The sequence below is a fragment of the Varroa destructor genome, unplaced genomic scaffold, assembly GCF_002443255.2.
Source record: "Varroa destructor unplaced genomic scaffold, Vdes_3.0 BEIS01000005.1, whole genome shotgun sequence".
Classification (NCBI taxonomy): domain Eukaryota; kingdom Metazoa; phylum Arthropoda; class Arachnida; order Mesostigmata; family Varroidae; genus Varroa; species Varroa destructor.
The window spans coordinates 14292816-14307781 of record NW_019211458.1 but is presented as its reverse complement, the minus strand read 5'-3'; the positions used below and the strand labels follow the sequence as shown (position 1 = coordinate 14307781).

The following is a 14966-nucleotide window of genomic DNA, read 5'->3' as shown; positions in this document are numbered from 1 at the left end:
CAAGTTTGCAGTGAATGGCATTTATTGTCGTCATGATCCTCTGCGATACGACAAACCAGTGTGCGAAAACTTTTGTGGGCGATGCAGCCATCAGCTTCCAACCAACAATAGCATTTCCCCTTCTCAGTTCCGACGCCGTTAGACTGCTACTCCCCCCTGACAAGTGTCTCCGGAACGCACAGCTACCCCACTATAGTTGTTACAGCTTCCCAACGGCGAACCACGGCAACGCACTTTTGTTTGTGGCGTATCATCCCCCCCGCCCAGTGTAACGTATCATTGACACACGAAAACGAGCCTCACTTACCACCCTTCTCGCCCAACGAAAGAAAGAGCAAACTGCCGTTCTAAGAGTGAGAGGATCCGTTAAGGTGTTACACAGATAACGGTCATTTCGCGCACTTGGCATCATGTCTCCGTCGTCGTAACGTTTCAGCTCCATCCTTGCACCACCCCTGAGCGGTTTGGTCGTGATGGTCTATGAGTTTTAGCATTATCCATTGTGTTCTCGTGTTCTATTGATTTGTGCTCTATTATCGTGTATGCTATTATACATTAGCGCATACATACCTGCCTGTTTTGATTGGTGAGTCCTGTCATTTACTGCAATAGCATCCTATCACGCTAGAGTTGGCACTGCCCAAAAACGCTCGAGGTGCGGCTGTCGAACGCTATTTGTTCTATTGTAGTTTTGTTCAAACGGTCTTCGTTTTGAATTATCTTACGGACTGACTTTTTTCTGTGGATACTGCTGAAGTTGGTGTCTTTCAAGAGGATACATTTCCCATGCATGCTAAACCAAACTTCTAACAGAGGTCTACGAACGCCAAAAATAGCTACTATACACAAGCCGCTAACCAACGTAAGTTTTATCACTTAAAATGTTACCAATAGATAAAGTTCTCAATTGAAATCGATTCTAGTAAAATAACTTAACTCTTAAGTGTGATACGGCTTGTTGGGTTTAAAAACGAACCTAATAACTTTTGTCTCAAGAGCGAAACTGGAGCTTTCATCCGTCGCAAAGCTTTGCTCATTGGATCCCGACAATGGACAGTCAACTACAGGATTCTAGTAATCTTATACGAGGGCTGCAATCATTAACAACCACTTCTTTGGTTAGCTTTTAAAATGTTGCTTGCTTTTAGGTACAATGCTGTCTGGTAAAAAAAAAACAACGAACTGGTAGTACAGTGGAACATTATGTTATTTTGAATTTTGAAGAGCATAGCTTGGACTATGCTCGTTAAAACCTACCTTTCGTTAGAAGTTAACGCTCAGCTGGTAGAGTTCTTAGTGCTACTCCACTGATAAGGTACTAGTAAAGAAATTCTAGTCATTAGCTTTACGGATCAAATCTGAACGATCTATTACGCTATTAATGTCAGATTATATTCGGAACGCTGTGGGGCTGATATAGGAACGCTCTAGTTTACTTCAGCGCATTCTTCTGACATTCACGGCTGTCTTTAAATGGACGGCATACAGGTATTGTTTCTCCAGCAAACAAGCTACATCTATATAAGCAACGACATATGGAAAGATAAGAAGCTCTTAATTAAGTTCGCCGGTACACTAAAATGCTTCATACTAGTGCCTTACTATAACCAAATTGAAACAATCCTGCGCTAACCGGTCCCCCAAAAATATGTGGAATTATTATTGCTATAAGTAAGAATAGTTGTAGTAGATGTACTCGGCCAGAAAAATCATTTCAAATAGGCCCATAACGACATAGGTCTCCCTTAGCACAGCAGCAAGCCTTCCGAGTCAAGGCTAACTTCTACATCCCAGCTCACCCGTTACCGAGAACACTCAACATGTGTTCACGTACTGCTTGTATCCCGTAACTTAACAGGTACTGGATCATCCACATGAAAATGCCCTTCCTGTTTAGATTAGAGGCTTTAGCTAACGGTCTAAGCGTGGTCTTACGGTTCATGGCTCAGTTTAGCTGACGCTTCCGAAATGACTCTGTCAGTGTCACAGATAATTGATCAACTGTACGTCTACGGAAGATGATCTTATTTTCACAAACAATTGCCTTTGTTCAGCCTATCTGATGGTGGATACAGCATAGCGGATGGACAGCCTGAAATCAGGCACAATTATTATGAATTATTTCCTACTTGCGACGTAAAGTTCGCCTTGAAACGGTTCTTACGCATGAGACGATTCGAAGAAGTTTACTACTGAACATTTTCCGCCGTCCACTATAATACGAAGCTTAATTTAACAATCAGTTATATGACAAAGTTATATGTAGTGCTGAGAACATCTTGGCTAACCAAGAGACTCCTAGGGATACTAATCCACTTGACATTATTCCCTAATTCTACAAACGTTGTTGTGAAAGTAGTGGGCGGAACATTTTTTTCGATAGAAAAATATTAGAAAAAAGAAAAAAGAAGTCAAAACCGTCAAGGCTCTCACGTCGTTGCCTAAGTATAGCTTACACAATACTCTATTGGACGGTTTAAGTGTGCCTAATTTGTACAGAATTAGCAGGAACTATTAATGCCGATCTACACTACACCTGCTTTGAGGCTTTTTAAAAAGCGTATTTTTTGCCGTCAGAGAGCACGAGACAGAGATGGCAATATATACGGCAGTAGTTACTACGTGACACGTTTAGCGCTAGCCGCAGGCTATCAGTAGTTAAACCAATCAAAAGAAAAAGAGGGTGGATGTAAAGCCAACCAAAATCATTTCTTAATACTGTAAAAATATTATCCGTAGCTTGAGCTATATAAATAATCAGCTAAAACGAGCCTGCTACATATTGACCCCGTGTGGGATCATACGTTTACTTGTGATGTCTACGAAAGAATGATGATAATGATGAGATAAACACTTGTTGAATCTTCCCATGCGTTCGATTATCAATAGAAATCTTATCTACGACGCAACTAAAACGTACAGAAAGCAAAGTATCACTCAGGAAGACCAAAAAACAACTTCTGCATTTATGTTATGAGTATCGTTGAGTGGTATGAAGGTGTTGCCTTCTCTTTGGACCCCAGCAGGCTGCGAAGAACAACGTCTCGGGTTTAATACTCTCATCAACGTTATTGTATGGGCGAGGTGTCCTAAATAACTAGTGCTACCGATGTGCAGCAGGGGGGGGGGGGGGGTAGTAATTTGGCTGTACGTTGAATCTCACACGTTAAAGCGCACGTTAATTAGTCAGGACTCGCTGTAAAGTATTAAATCTAATTTTTACAAAAATAATGTTTAATAATAATTAATGCAGAAGAAATAAACGGACAAAGTTTTGTTCACACATGATCCGTTGCAAGCGACGATCGCTGTCTACTCCGTATAGAGCCAAATGCTCCGAGTTTTGCATAACCGATATTGGAGCACTTCCCAACAAGCACGCGAGCCATTGAAGCTAAAATCTTTAAAATACGAAAAAAACTCCAGCTCCCTACCCTAGTTCCAATTCAATTTCGTAACTCCAAATCAGACACAATCCAGTCGAAGAGGATTCGCCTTATAGTATCCATAACATGATCCTTATCACTATATAGCAGCACGTACGGTAGCGCCAAACACTATACAGTTGGATAGCCGTGGGTGGCAACCTCCATAGCTAACAATAATCATAAGGGTAAATGTTGCATTATAAATTAATCAGCTTGAGGAACTAGCAACGCGCAGTGACGTCGGCCACCCTGGAAGCCGTCGTCAGCAATTGCCGCTGATGTGCTCAACATAGTCCTATCTGATAGGTCACCGGACCAGTTAGCTGGCCAATTAAACGAATTTAGAAAAAAACCATGGAGCGCCTCCGCCGTGTGGGTAAAGTTTCCCCCTGTTACAAAAAACATCGAAACGCGAATCGCCAAACACTACAACGTCATGGAGAGTATAGGAAACGACAGACAAAAATAATGTCATGTAAAAACCATACGACTTTATTAAAGTAGGTGCATAATTTTCTTTTATGATTGCCACAGTGGGTGGTCGTATCACACACGCCTAGCGGAAGAAACTTAACCGCCGTAGCCAACCCATTAGATTCGCTGACAGACTTCTTAAACGTGTATAGGGCTAAAAACACCGAATTACGTTTTGCATCATCGTGATTTGGCGTGTTTCTTTCTTGTTATTCGATGGGCAGATTATAAAATAGACACAATAACAAATGTCCCGCTGTTAATGATGAAGTCATCGTTAGTTTAAGAAAAAAAAAAAAGCAAAATGATAGGGATTGAAATAGCAGTGAGTTACATTTTTTGCCATTCAGCTCGATTTTTGCGTTTGTATTGTATGTTGTAGCCTGAGGGAACCATACAACCTGAGCTGTCGCCTAAATTTCATATACAAATATTATACCGTGTACGACACGTTTTACGGATGGGCTGGAGTGGGATGAATCGTGTCCTAGGTAAAGATTCCACGAACGGTGTCATCAATGTTGGATGAGATTAAGAAGTAACTTTATTTGTCCACAATTCAAAGCTTCCTACATAATAAATGCACAGTCTTCTGCACTGGCAAATAGCATCGAAACAAATGCCCCCCACCATCGTACCCTGGTCTCTCAAATTTAATCTTTTTCGTAGTCGTCGTGTAAAACTGACAATCACATTAAGATTCTTACAGTATATAAGCAAATCAAGCCTGATCTACGGACGTGTACTGCCCGGACACGGTTAAGCTGACGTGACCGGTTAATATCTTTAATACGTACACAATACGACCTCTAAAACTGAAAAACGTACATAACACGTTTAGGTTCCGCATTATGATATCACTCCACCCCCTCCCCCCCGCCCCTAATCACAAGACGATGTAGCATCTGTGCTTAATCGAACTACGACTATTTTTCACCGGTAGAGTCTACGCCGATGAAAGGCTATGTAGTACGGAAACCTCACCACGCCCAACATCACAGAGTTACTAGGCCCAAGCCTTTCAAAGTGAGAGCCTTTGTTACGGACGCTCAGAATGCAATCAATCACTTGAATATAATGCATACAGGTAGATATGAGCACGTCGCGACGTACAATCTACGCCAAGAGTATATAAGAAAACTAGGATAGCTTCTTTTCTGTTCGTTGATTGTTTTCAATCACGATTATTAGAATTTTCAGAATTTCTTATTAGAATAAAATATGTGAATATTTGAGTCTTCGTGCCAACAGGAAACGGGGGCGATAATAAAGAAATTGTTTATCAGACTGTTCTGCGAAGAGACGGACTGGTTCGCTGTTGAGTTCCACTGGGAAAGATTTTTATTTACTTCTACCTAAAAACAACATCGGAACTGTTTCTAGTTTATTGACGCTCCTGTTTTAGCTCATCTACGGACGTTGTTCAAGCATTACTGTATCGTGTATCCTCAGTAACACGCCAGCTGCTGACACTTACCATTACTAGACTTCATGCATACTATAATTCCTAGCGATCCGGTGTATCTCATTAGATAATGAGGAAGCGATTGACAGCTGTCTATCCAAGTACACGGTTTTTTTTTTTCATAGAAATAGAGGAAATCCATTTTGGAACCGCATAAGAAGTCATCAATTTTACATCAATGACGATTGTGCTATCGGGAACGTCTAGCCATGTCAACTATATCAAATCAAACCCGAGGCAAATGCGCGTCTAAGCTTTCCTACACAGAAGTACAAAACACTAAGATCAGCGACTGTGAAATTTCTAATCGTAGAAGTCTCTGTACGTATTGATAACATGAATACGCATTTACTTGTTATCCCTGATAGCAGAAAGCGTACATGACAATGAAGCTATGAAGTCCTTCGACTTCGTTTTCATTTATAGTTATCGTAGCTATTTCGTGAGAAAAGTTGATTCATCCAAAAGTCCATACAGTTACATCTGCGAAAAGCTGTGTTTATCGTCATGATTCAACGTTTGCGGTAAGGCACGAAACTGCTCGAAACACTTGAACTAGGTTCGATTTTGTCGAAGTACAGCGTCTACGAGATATATTTGCATATGAAGTACTACCTGCAGCACAATGCGTACATTGAGTGCATAAAGTCTAGACGATAACGGTAAACGCTATTAGTTCGATCGCTTATACAAAATGAGATTCGCAATCAACGAGCACGACGCCACCATTTGGTACAGTTGTTGACGACCCGGTTCCTAAGGGCAGTCCCAATTCGACACGCTGCAAAATGGGGCGTTCAGCTACTGAATCAATGCACTGAATAGACTTCTTACGACTGCGATCGGCCCCCGCTTAATTTCAATCCTCTTCTATTAAATATTACTGTCGCTGTCATTATACTAGGACATAAGGGTAGAGAAACATTTGGACAAGTCGTTTATCGCCTATAAACATCCATATAGCACAAACATTATATTCTTGATTCTCTCACACACGTATCCCATTGTCATAATTATTAAATACCTAGGGACACTGATGTGTAGGTTAAGGGGTTTCCTGAGTGGTCAAAGATTTGTCGCTGTGCTGGAAGAAGCAACTTTTTTGATCGAGCTCTGCTGCGATTTAGCGGTACTGCTATCAACATGTGTAAAACAGTTATGGAGCCAAGTTATTGGCATCATGCTGACGCTGATATCAGCTTAACCCTAACAAAAAAATAACGAAATCGGAGCACAATGAAGGATCCGCTACGGCGTCACCGATGGCCGGCTAGAAAACCGATGACCGTGTGCTCCATTCTACTCAAGGCCAATCGTAAGAGTTGCATCGGTAATAAAATCCTGGACGGAATGGATACGCGCACTATGAAATACTTCAGCTCTAATTCGTCCTGTCGAACGCTCCGATTACTGAAAGAAGTCGTTCGAAGTCGAGCAGTTGACTCGTTACAATAAAATAGATTGGAATTCTAAATCCTTTTAAATAATTCGCTTAGGGTTATAGACCTATTTCTATCGGTAGGGACGTTCAAGTACTAGCTGTGCCGCAAAAAAATCTTCTTGGAACCTGCGTTGAAAAGTTCTGACTATCCCGATGTGTATGCCCCTCTGAAAATCAAACTTAATTTTCCTACGACCAAGTCCTTTATTGGTGTTTGGTAATGGCATCCCGAATAGTTCGTCTGCATTGTGCCTTGTTCCGCAGTTCCTTCTGCCGGCGAATATCATTGAAGCAGAAGCCAGAGATTAGCGACCTGTTTCGTCTAGCTTTCTGCTCGAACGTTAACGCTGCTGAAACGAATTAATATTGTTACGCGGGTGCTGAAGAGTCGATATGTATTGCGATAATCTGACTGACACATATAGACGAAGTTTTTACCAGGCTATTATTGGTAAGAGGGGAAGAAATGGAAGACTCTCGTCAGAATATCGCTATGTCCTTGCCACGGTGATTACTGATCTCTGCATAGGCTTTGTAAGCCAGCCGCGGTGTCGCAAAGGTATCGGCTTCTTGTGCAAACATTCGCCTTATAAGGGCTACAACGCAGTGCGGCCACAACAGCGTAAAAGAGACAAGTCTTTCGATCCGCAAAGATTAGCGACTGCCAAAACATGGATCCAAATAAATGTTGCGACAAACGCATTATTGACAGAATAGGCCATGCGTCCACCTCTTTCGCCAGCTCGACAGATATTACGAAGCCTAATCTAAATGCCACAGACGCGCTTGCAATCAAATCTAAGAAAGGAACATAAGTACGCATCGTACAATATGGTGTGACTTCGTTTATGAACTGCGCATGCGTAGAGGTGTATTTGTGGTTTGTTGACCATGGTTATTAAGCATGCGTATGCCGTGTTCTATCTTTGATTCCATAACGTTTTTTTCGTTCTAAATAAAAATCAACATTGATTACCGACGCTAGACGATGTAATATAGTGATAAACTGTCCTGCCGCGTTCGGTGTTATCCTCTAATCGGAACCGATCACGTAAACTCAATGAGCACGTACTGCCAAGCTGGCCAGTGAAATGTCTGTCAGTAACATGACCGACCGAAGGATTTTTTGTAATTAATAATGGTACGTCTGCGGGGCGTATATACCAAATGGTAGAAAGTCATTCGGTATTCTGTCATCATTATTAGAGTTCGATTAGTGTCCAAATTTATGCAATTTTTCATTAAAAGTTCAATGAAAAAAAAAATGGTACCTGATGCAATGATGTTATCCTCGTGCTTATTCCTATATTTTCTTGTTACGTTGAACGATTCTTGTATATCCTACACCATCACAGATATGCATCACAGATATTGCATCCGCTAACGCAGGAAGGCAATATGTACACATTATTAAATACCAAATTACTTCTCAATTGAATAGCATTTGAATTACGCACCATTAACGGACGAAATTTGGCTGGTACATACGCCTATCGTCTAGAAAACTGGTTGGGTTTATTACAGGGTAAACAAACTCAGAAAGGTCTTGGGAATCAGCGCTCAATGATCAGGCTTTTGTTCTTTGAAAGCCGCGAAGAACCGCGACAATTTCTTGATGACCAGTGAAGAAGCCTTAAGTCTAAGTACGATACACCGTACGCAAACGAAGTAAATAGAACGTTTCAAGAATGCTGACCAGACGTCAGGATTCGAGGAACAACATGTTACGAGTTATAGTTCAAAGACTAAAAATGCGGGAATTAGCAAAAATGCATTCCCCATGAGTTGACTCTGGGCCAATTGGAGATACATACGGCATGTTCCACGTGCAATACGAGGAACCTTAATCGACGGGAAACTCGCCTGGAGCATACGATCCTCATGGCATAGTGCAATATCTATCGCCAGTTGGATATTTAGTCGAAGGAACGGGGTCGCCCTGGAGAGAAATCGGTGCCAGTGTAACGTAGGTTCAGATGGAAAGTTATCATGTAGTTCTTCTGACGAAATTAGGAATGTTTGCTATTAGGAAGCAATGAATGCACCCTGTTATTTCGGGTTCCTTGGGAGATTCATGGAACGGCAATCGAGAGCACGCAGCCTGGTTACTCGATGACAACGCCAAAGCTAACCGCCGTGCTTCAGTCACCTCCTGGATTGGAAAATGGAACATCCACCGTTGATTTTAAGCCGTTTATTCTCCACATCTAGATGTTTATGATTATGAGGCTTCTATGTGCCCTAAAAAGTGCAACCGCGGGGCAATTATATCCCCGAATTGACTTATTCCGAAAAGCCACAGATAGAGGAAATACATATAGAAACCTAAGAGGCAGGTACGTAGCTGTCCAGAAGCTGCAGGATCGCTACGACAAGTGTGTATAAAATAAAGGGGAGCTTACCCACATTAAAAATTATTCCAGCCAAAATCATTCAAAAGCTATTTAATTTCCAAGTATATTATCACGAGTATGTTTTCAGGCCACACTTAGCAACCTCTCTATTTAGTTATCTATATCTTTTTACAGTCACATTGAACCAAAGAAGAGACAATGCAGTGGCAGATTTTTCTCTTAGAACAGTAGAATAATCGACAGTTGATGATTTTACCTAATATTCCGTCTATTTATGTACCGTTCATAAGTATAACAACTGGACAATCATAGTAAATAGTCATTAAATTATATCACATCTCTCCGTTTAGACTTTCTCTTTGATAGAAACCCAGCTTTTGCAATGTATTTAAAGCTTGACGTTGTATAATACTAGTAATAGGATAGTAATAATGTATAACGCCATAATTAGGTGATTCATCGCCATCCCAAATAACGCTGACGGTGCACAGGGGTGGGCGTAACTAGGAATCAACGGCATACTGTATATAGCTGAAGTGTTTGGCTTTGTGTCTTATCACAGTCGAGATAATTAGACATGTTTTAGCCATGGTAACATTGTCACTACGCATGGCGGTGAAATATATCCCGAACGAATTTTGCACATGAAACGTAGAAAGTCGATTAGGGATTTTCTGTTATTGCATATGCATGTATATACGTACACATACATCATGCACCGATAGTGCGAACGTGTCCTTTCGTGCTCTGTTAGCTGGAAGTAAAATTTTCTGTTTTCGTCAAAGTTCTCTCGAGTTCGTGGTAAAAGCGATCCTTACGGTAGAGTTAAGGTGATTATCAGTCAAAACAGAATAGTTCAATAACTTGTTTGTTTACAATATGACACCACTTTATTACTTCCGGCCAGTTTATATGCTGTTTTTGAGTAGAGTGTAGATTACGATCATCTAATTAAGTGCATTTAAACTAAGTACAAAAAACAATCCGAGTCCGCCACTTGAGTTTACAAATTTCTAGTACTTTTTTGTTTTCCCAAGCGTTGTCTAGGGATATAGCAAACAGTTTTACGCCTTTCTTTCTATCCTATATATGTGCTCAATATATACTTCTTGTCTTTGTATTCCTGCTATATTTATAGCATCGACATTAATAGCAGCGACAAAAAATACATTTTGTTTGTTCGAAACATAATATATACGTCTACTGGTTATTTCCAATAAATTACACTCTGAATTTAAAAAAGCATCCAGAGGGATCAGGGATTGATGTTTTCCCTGCAAGTACGGCCGTTGATTTCTGTATCATAAGCCTATGCCTGTTAAAAATCACCTTTTAAGCCATTTTAACGAACTTTCGAGTTTGTTAAGTTATAATACTATTAAAGATCTCCTGAAAATCCTTCTCAGGTCTTTCAATAACCGCATGAAAACTAGCAATGATCGAGACCGTCGATTTTGGGCAGAAAAGCAAGTTTATGGCAATGGTTCGTCCAACGCGGAAAGTTAAATAATAATAATAATAACAGGTGATCTCAGTTCAAATTTTAAAAACGACGAACTTTAATTTACCACGAGGAGTTTTTTTGTTTCATTCTAAAAAGAACTGGCTACCACTTGGTATAGGGAATAGAAAATAAACACATGCCCGTTTCAACAAACGACGTCCTATTACTTTCGCCGATTTGAACGCACCAGCCTATGAACGCGGGGATGGCAACAGTATGTATGCAATACACCGATCGCGGATATGCTCCAATGAACGTCTTTGAATGAATGCTCCTTGACTCATCATTCCGTCATGGTCATAATTATCACCATTATGATGATGGTGATTACAATTACTAATGTTATTATCGTTCTTACTGCTTGTAAGCACGTCCAGTACAATACAACGCCTTCATGCATTGCTAGTCCTAAGCATCGGCCTGCGTGCCTGCTTAATCAAATAGGTACATTCTCTAGATCTAGGCCGACCACTTGGACAGAAATCCGACCATCTGTAAAGTAACCATAGCCGATCGTCGTCCCAACCGCAAATACGTATTCAACACATGCATATGCGTGTATACATGTACGGGGATTCCGGCGATCGTTGGCGCTATTCTCGTAGGTTCAAGAAACGATGGGAATGGCCTCGCGCAACGCCCGCCTGCAGCAATCCAGTTTTTCTCTCATCGTTTGGGACCGGTTGAGCAACTGTGACACGGTTAGCGTGGGGACAAAAGGAGCTAAGCGATAGGTATGAGAAAGCCACTATGACAATCACAATCAAGCAGTAACATGCGGTTCGTGGACAAACACAAGAAAATCGAGCGGGAATCATGCTGACAGCCGTTTTATCCCGTTGAAAGAAAATGATATTGTGGTCGTGCCGTCCTTGCAACGTATGATACCGTACGGACGGCTCTCGGATAGCCGGAAAGCCAACTAAGTTACTGGCAGATAGACTCACTGTCGCTTGCCGAATTGTTCCTGGTCTGCGGGACTCCCGTTATCAACAGAGAGCGCGACGGCGGGTCGGCATCATTGACAATGTCAGAACTTATTAGTTTCAGCCCGCGCACTTCTACGCTACGTTCTTTCGTAAGAGAAGTCACAAAGTCACCGAACGATGAGGTATTGAAGAGATTGATACCCAAAACGTCGTTAGAAGATTGGAAACTTTTAAAAAGCAAAGCCCAAAATGTGCTTTTTTGCTGCACTGTTTGTCAAGGTAAGAACGCATAAAAATAACCACGAGTCCCAAAACGAATATATCAATGGAAACGTGAACAGCAATAAATGGAAAGTATCTGTTAGGGCTCTGCAAGAGTGGATTAAGGCAACAATTCTGTTGCGCTACTGCCATCGGTAGAAAGAAAACTCGGCCATATGAGCAACAATACCCGACTGGGCTGGGTGCGGCTGGGTAGAAGTTTGGATATCGATAATAATAGGCATACTGACGTCGCGTAATGCGGCATATGATTGGCTGATGACGAAAAACCAAGTCGATCTTAGCAGCCGATAGATAACTGTCTAGTAGGACTAACATTTCCTTGTAACCGGCCAGTATATTGAGCGTCCGAATTCGCTTTGGCGATTGGAGCTGTTCAATACTGTATCAGTAAATGCATGCGACTTCTTTCTATTCATTGACAATTAATCATCGTTTTCTGGTGTTTGAAACTAATGCCAATAATCGATTGATACAAATATCAGTTTACTAGCTACGGTTTTTGTCCAGCTACAGGCCAGTCGTGTTACGGAAAGAATCTTCTGGCATCCTTGCAGTGACTCTGCTTATCAGATTGTTCAGTTCTAACCCATATAGGCCAATCGGCCTAACTTCTATACAGATGTATGATCGATGCTACATAAGCAATATCACGCAATGTAATGTTATTGTAAATACAAAATTCACAAACGTCAATTCCTTTTAATGCGCTAAATTATTAATTCCTGGCGACTCTGATACATAGCGTTCATTAATGAATCCTTGACATACCAAGTTTTAGTTAGGTAAGTTACTGTATAGACCTCTGTAACCACCCTAAGAGCGGTACTCACCGAAAGTATGGTGGATATTTACGCAAAGCTAGTGACAGTTCTGTCCTGAATAATTTTCCCCTTTCGCCATTATCAGATCCGGCAGTACTACTTGATTTTGTTCCCTTTATTGTGATGCTAACAGCAGCAGTGTACTAGCACCCATCAAGGTAGAGCGGCCACCGTAGCCGTTAAGGGATCATGGGAAACGCTCAGTATGCGTTCAGTTGTCCCTCAGTTCGTAGCAGATACGCCGGCTAAGTGTTAAAGCCAATGGCGCTAACAAAGGATTGATTACAAGGCCTACCATTCGACTGCGGTAATGCAATGCAGTCTATATGTATATATATATATGTATATATATATATATATATGAATAGAGCGTATCTCAAGAGAAGGACTTTATTATAAAGAAACGTAAGCACAAATGTCTATATCAACAGCCATATCTGTTGTTGTCGTGCCTGAAAGAAGTTAGTTGACTTCTGCTTCGCTGGTAGCACCCGTCATAACAGAGGGTCCACATAAACGTCCGATGGTTTTCTAAGTATGAAGAAAGAAAGAAAGAGAACGAGAGCAATCGCGAAAACATGAAACATCTGACCTGTTTTGTACGTTTAAATTTTGTCTGCGATATTTCATGGGGTAGTTGTGCACGCATATAGCCGAATCACAATAATGTAATAGGCGATTAGGAATCGATCGGTCATTGAAGACAATTTTATTGCATGCGCGCACCCCCACCTTCCTCTTCCTCATTATCCTCCTGCACCTTGCTTCCACCCGGAAAAACTTTGAAACTGGCGCGCCTCTGGACCGAGTCCAAGTATACACACATCATGTGTGTATATATTTAGTACATAGAGGAAAAAAACAAACCACACCAAGATGATTCGCTCTTATTCCATTGAGCCACGTCATTGATGGAAGGCATTAATACAGTGTGAGACAAGACAGCAGCAGCAGCAGCAGCTGCAGCCAGATAGGAAAACCTCAGCGGCAAGTGCATACAGATGAGGGGCTGGATGACGCGCTGGGCACCAACACCGCACCTGTAATGGTTGCAACAGCGACACACGCAATAACAATAGGCAGCAAATGGGCAACTTTTCCTTAGTTAAGAAAGGACAAGCCGAAATAGGGGGAATCACAGAGCGAGACAATAGCTTTCGTCTTAGCTTCTCGGTGAACGCTTGTCGATGTATCCAAATGGCGGGCCCCCCGATCTTTCATTGACACTGCTATGACCAAAGCAAATTCTGATATTTACGTTTTTCCAAACGGACTGAAATAGATTGGCAGAGGAGTTCGCAGCTGTTGCTGATGACGCTGCGAGAAGCTGGACGGAACAGGAAATAAATTGCTAAAATGTCGGTGCATACATCAAAATGCAATAGGGGAATTATCTACTGGCCTGTATACTATAACGTTCAGGGGGTAGCGCAAAATGAGACGAATATATACAAATTCAATGTTAAGCAATTTTCCCTATTATAGTTACAAACCCATCAGTTATGTAAGAGCCATCAGTTTACTATTCCTACCATCTGTAAAGGTCGATTCAACAATTCTGTACACGTGTATTGGAAACGTTTGATCTCTGTGCTTACTGACTTGAATTAATGGCTATCATTAGATAGCTATATAAGGTTAGTGTACGTGTGTATTACACGACCAGCGCACACAAGCCGAACTGCGATATATATATATATATATGTACTGGTATGTACCACATATGGTACCACTGAAGACCTGCACTTTGTGATGATCGAGCCTCCACTTTCTCCCATTCACCGACATAAAACAAGACAAGCATTAAAGTTCCTGTGCAGATTGGGTTCGGGCGCCACGAGATTAGGCCGATAGAGGAATTCTGGTTATTAAAGCCTTCGATCTATTACTGTTTTACAAGTAACTGTACAAGGCTTATGTGACTGGTTTGTGTTTCAGAGGGCATACCACATACAGCTCTGGTCTAGGCAACGAATTGTCAATTGTTACTGTTGTTATTAGTTTACGATTACTCCAGTGTAGCATTAAAAAGCAAATACAGCTGATACGTATCTATAAATAACATAGGCTCACAAAAATACGTTCAGTAACTTTTTTTTGTTAGACAAGATGTTGCTAGAAATAAATTACGAATTTTAGTTTGCGATATTTTTAGCCGTTGTAGACATTGTTCATGCAAAAAATGGTACATTGTAAGGTTAGTGGTTCAAGTTCGACCTGAATATTTGATCTGTCGGTTCATAAGCTGACGTAGCATTAGAGCGG

General features: G+C 41.2%; 1 protein-coding gene across 4 annotated transcripts in view; it reads left to right on the top strand.

Annotated features, from left to right (window-relative positions):
* The first annotated feature begins 203 nt into the window (after positions 1-203).
* The window catches only part of LOC111251435 (alkaline phosphatase-like), a 30615-nt gene continuing 15852 nt past the window's right edge, over positions 204-14966 (top strand). For 2 of the 4 annotated variants that reach the window (XM_086990417.1, XM_022807999.2), the window contains exon 1: positions 204-862. The gene's annotated coding sequence lies outside the window, so the exon portion shown is untranslated. The remainder of the gene's footprint in view (positions 863-14966) is intronic. The other 2 variants (XM_022808000.2, XM_022808002.2) reach the window with 2 other exon arrangements.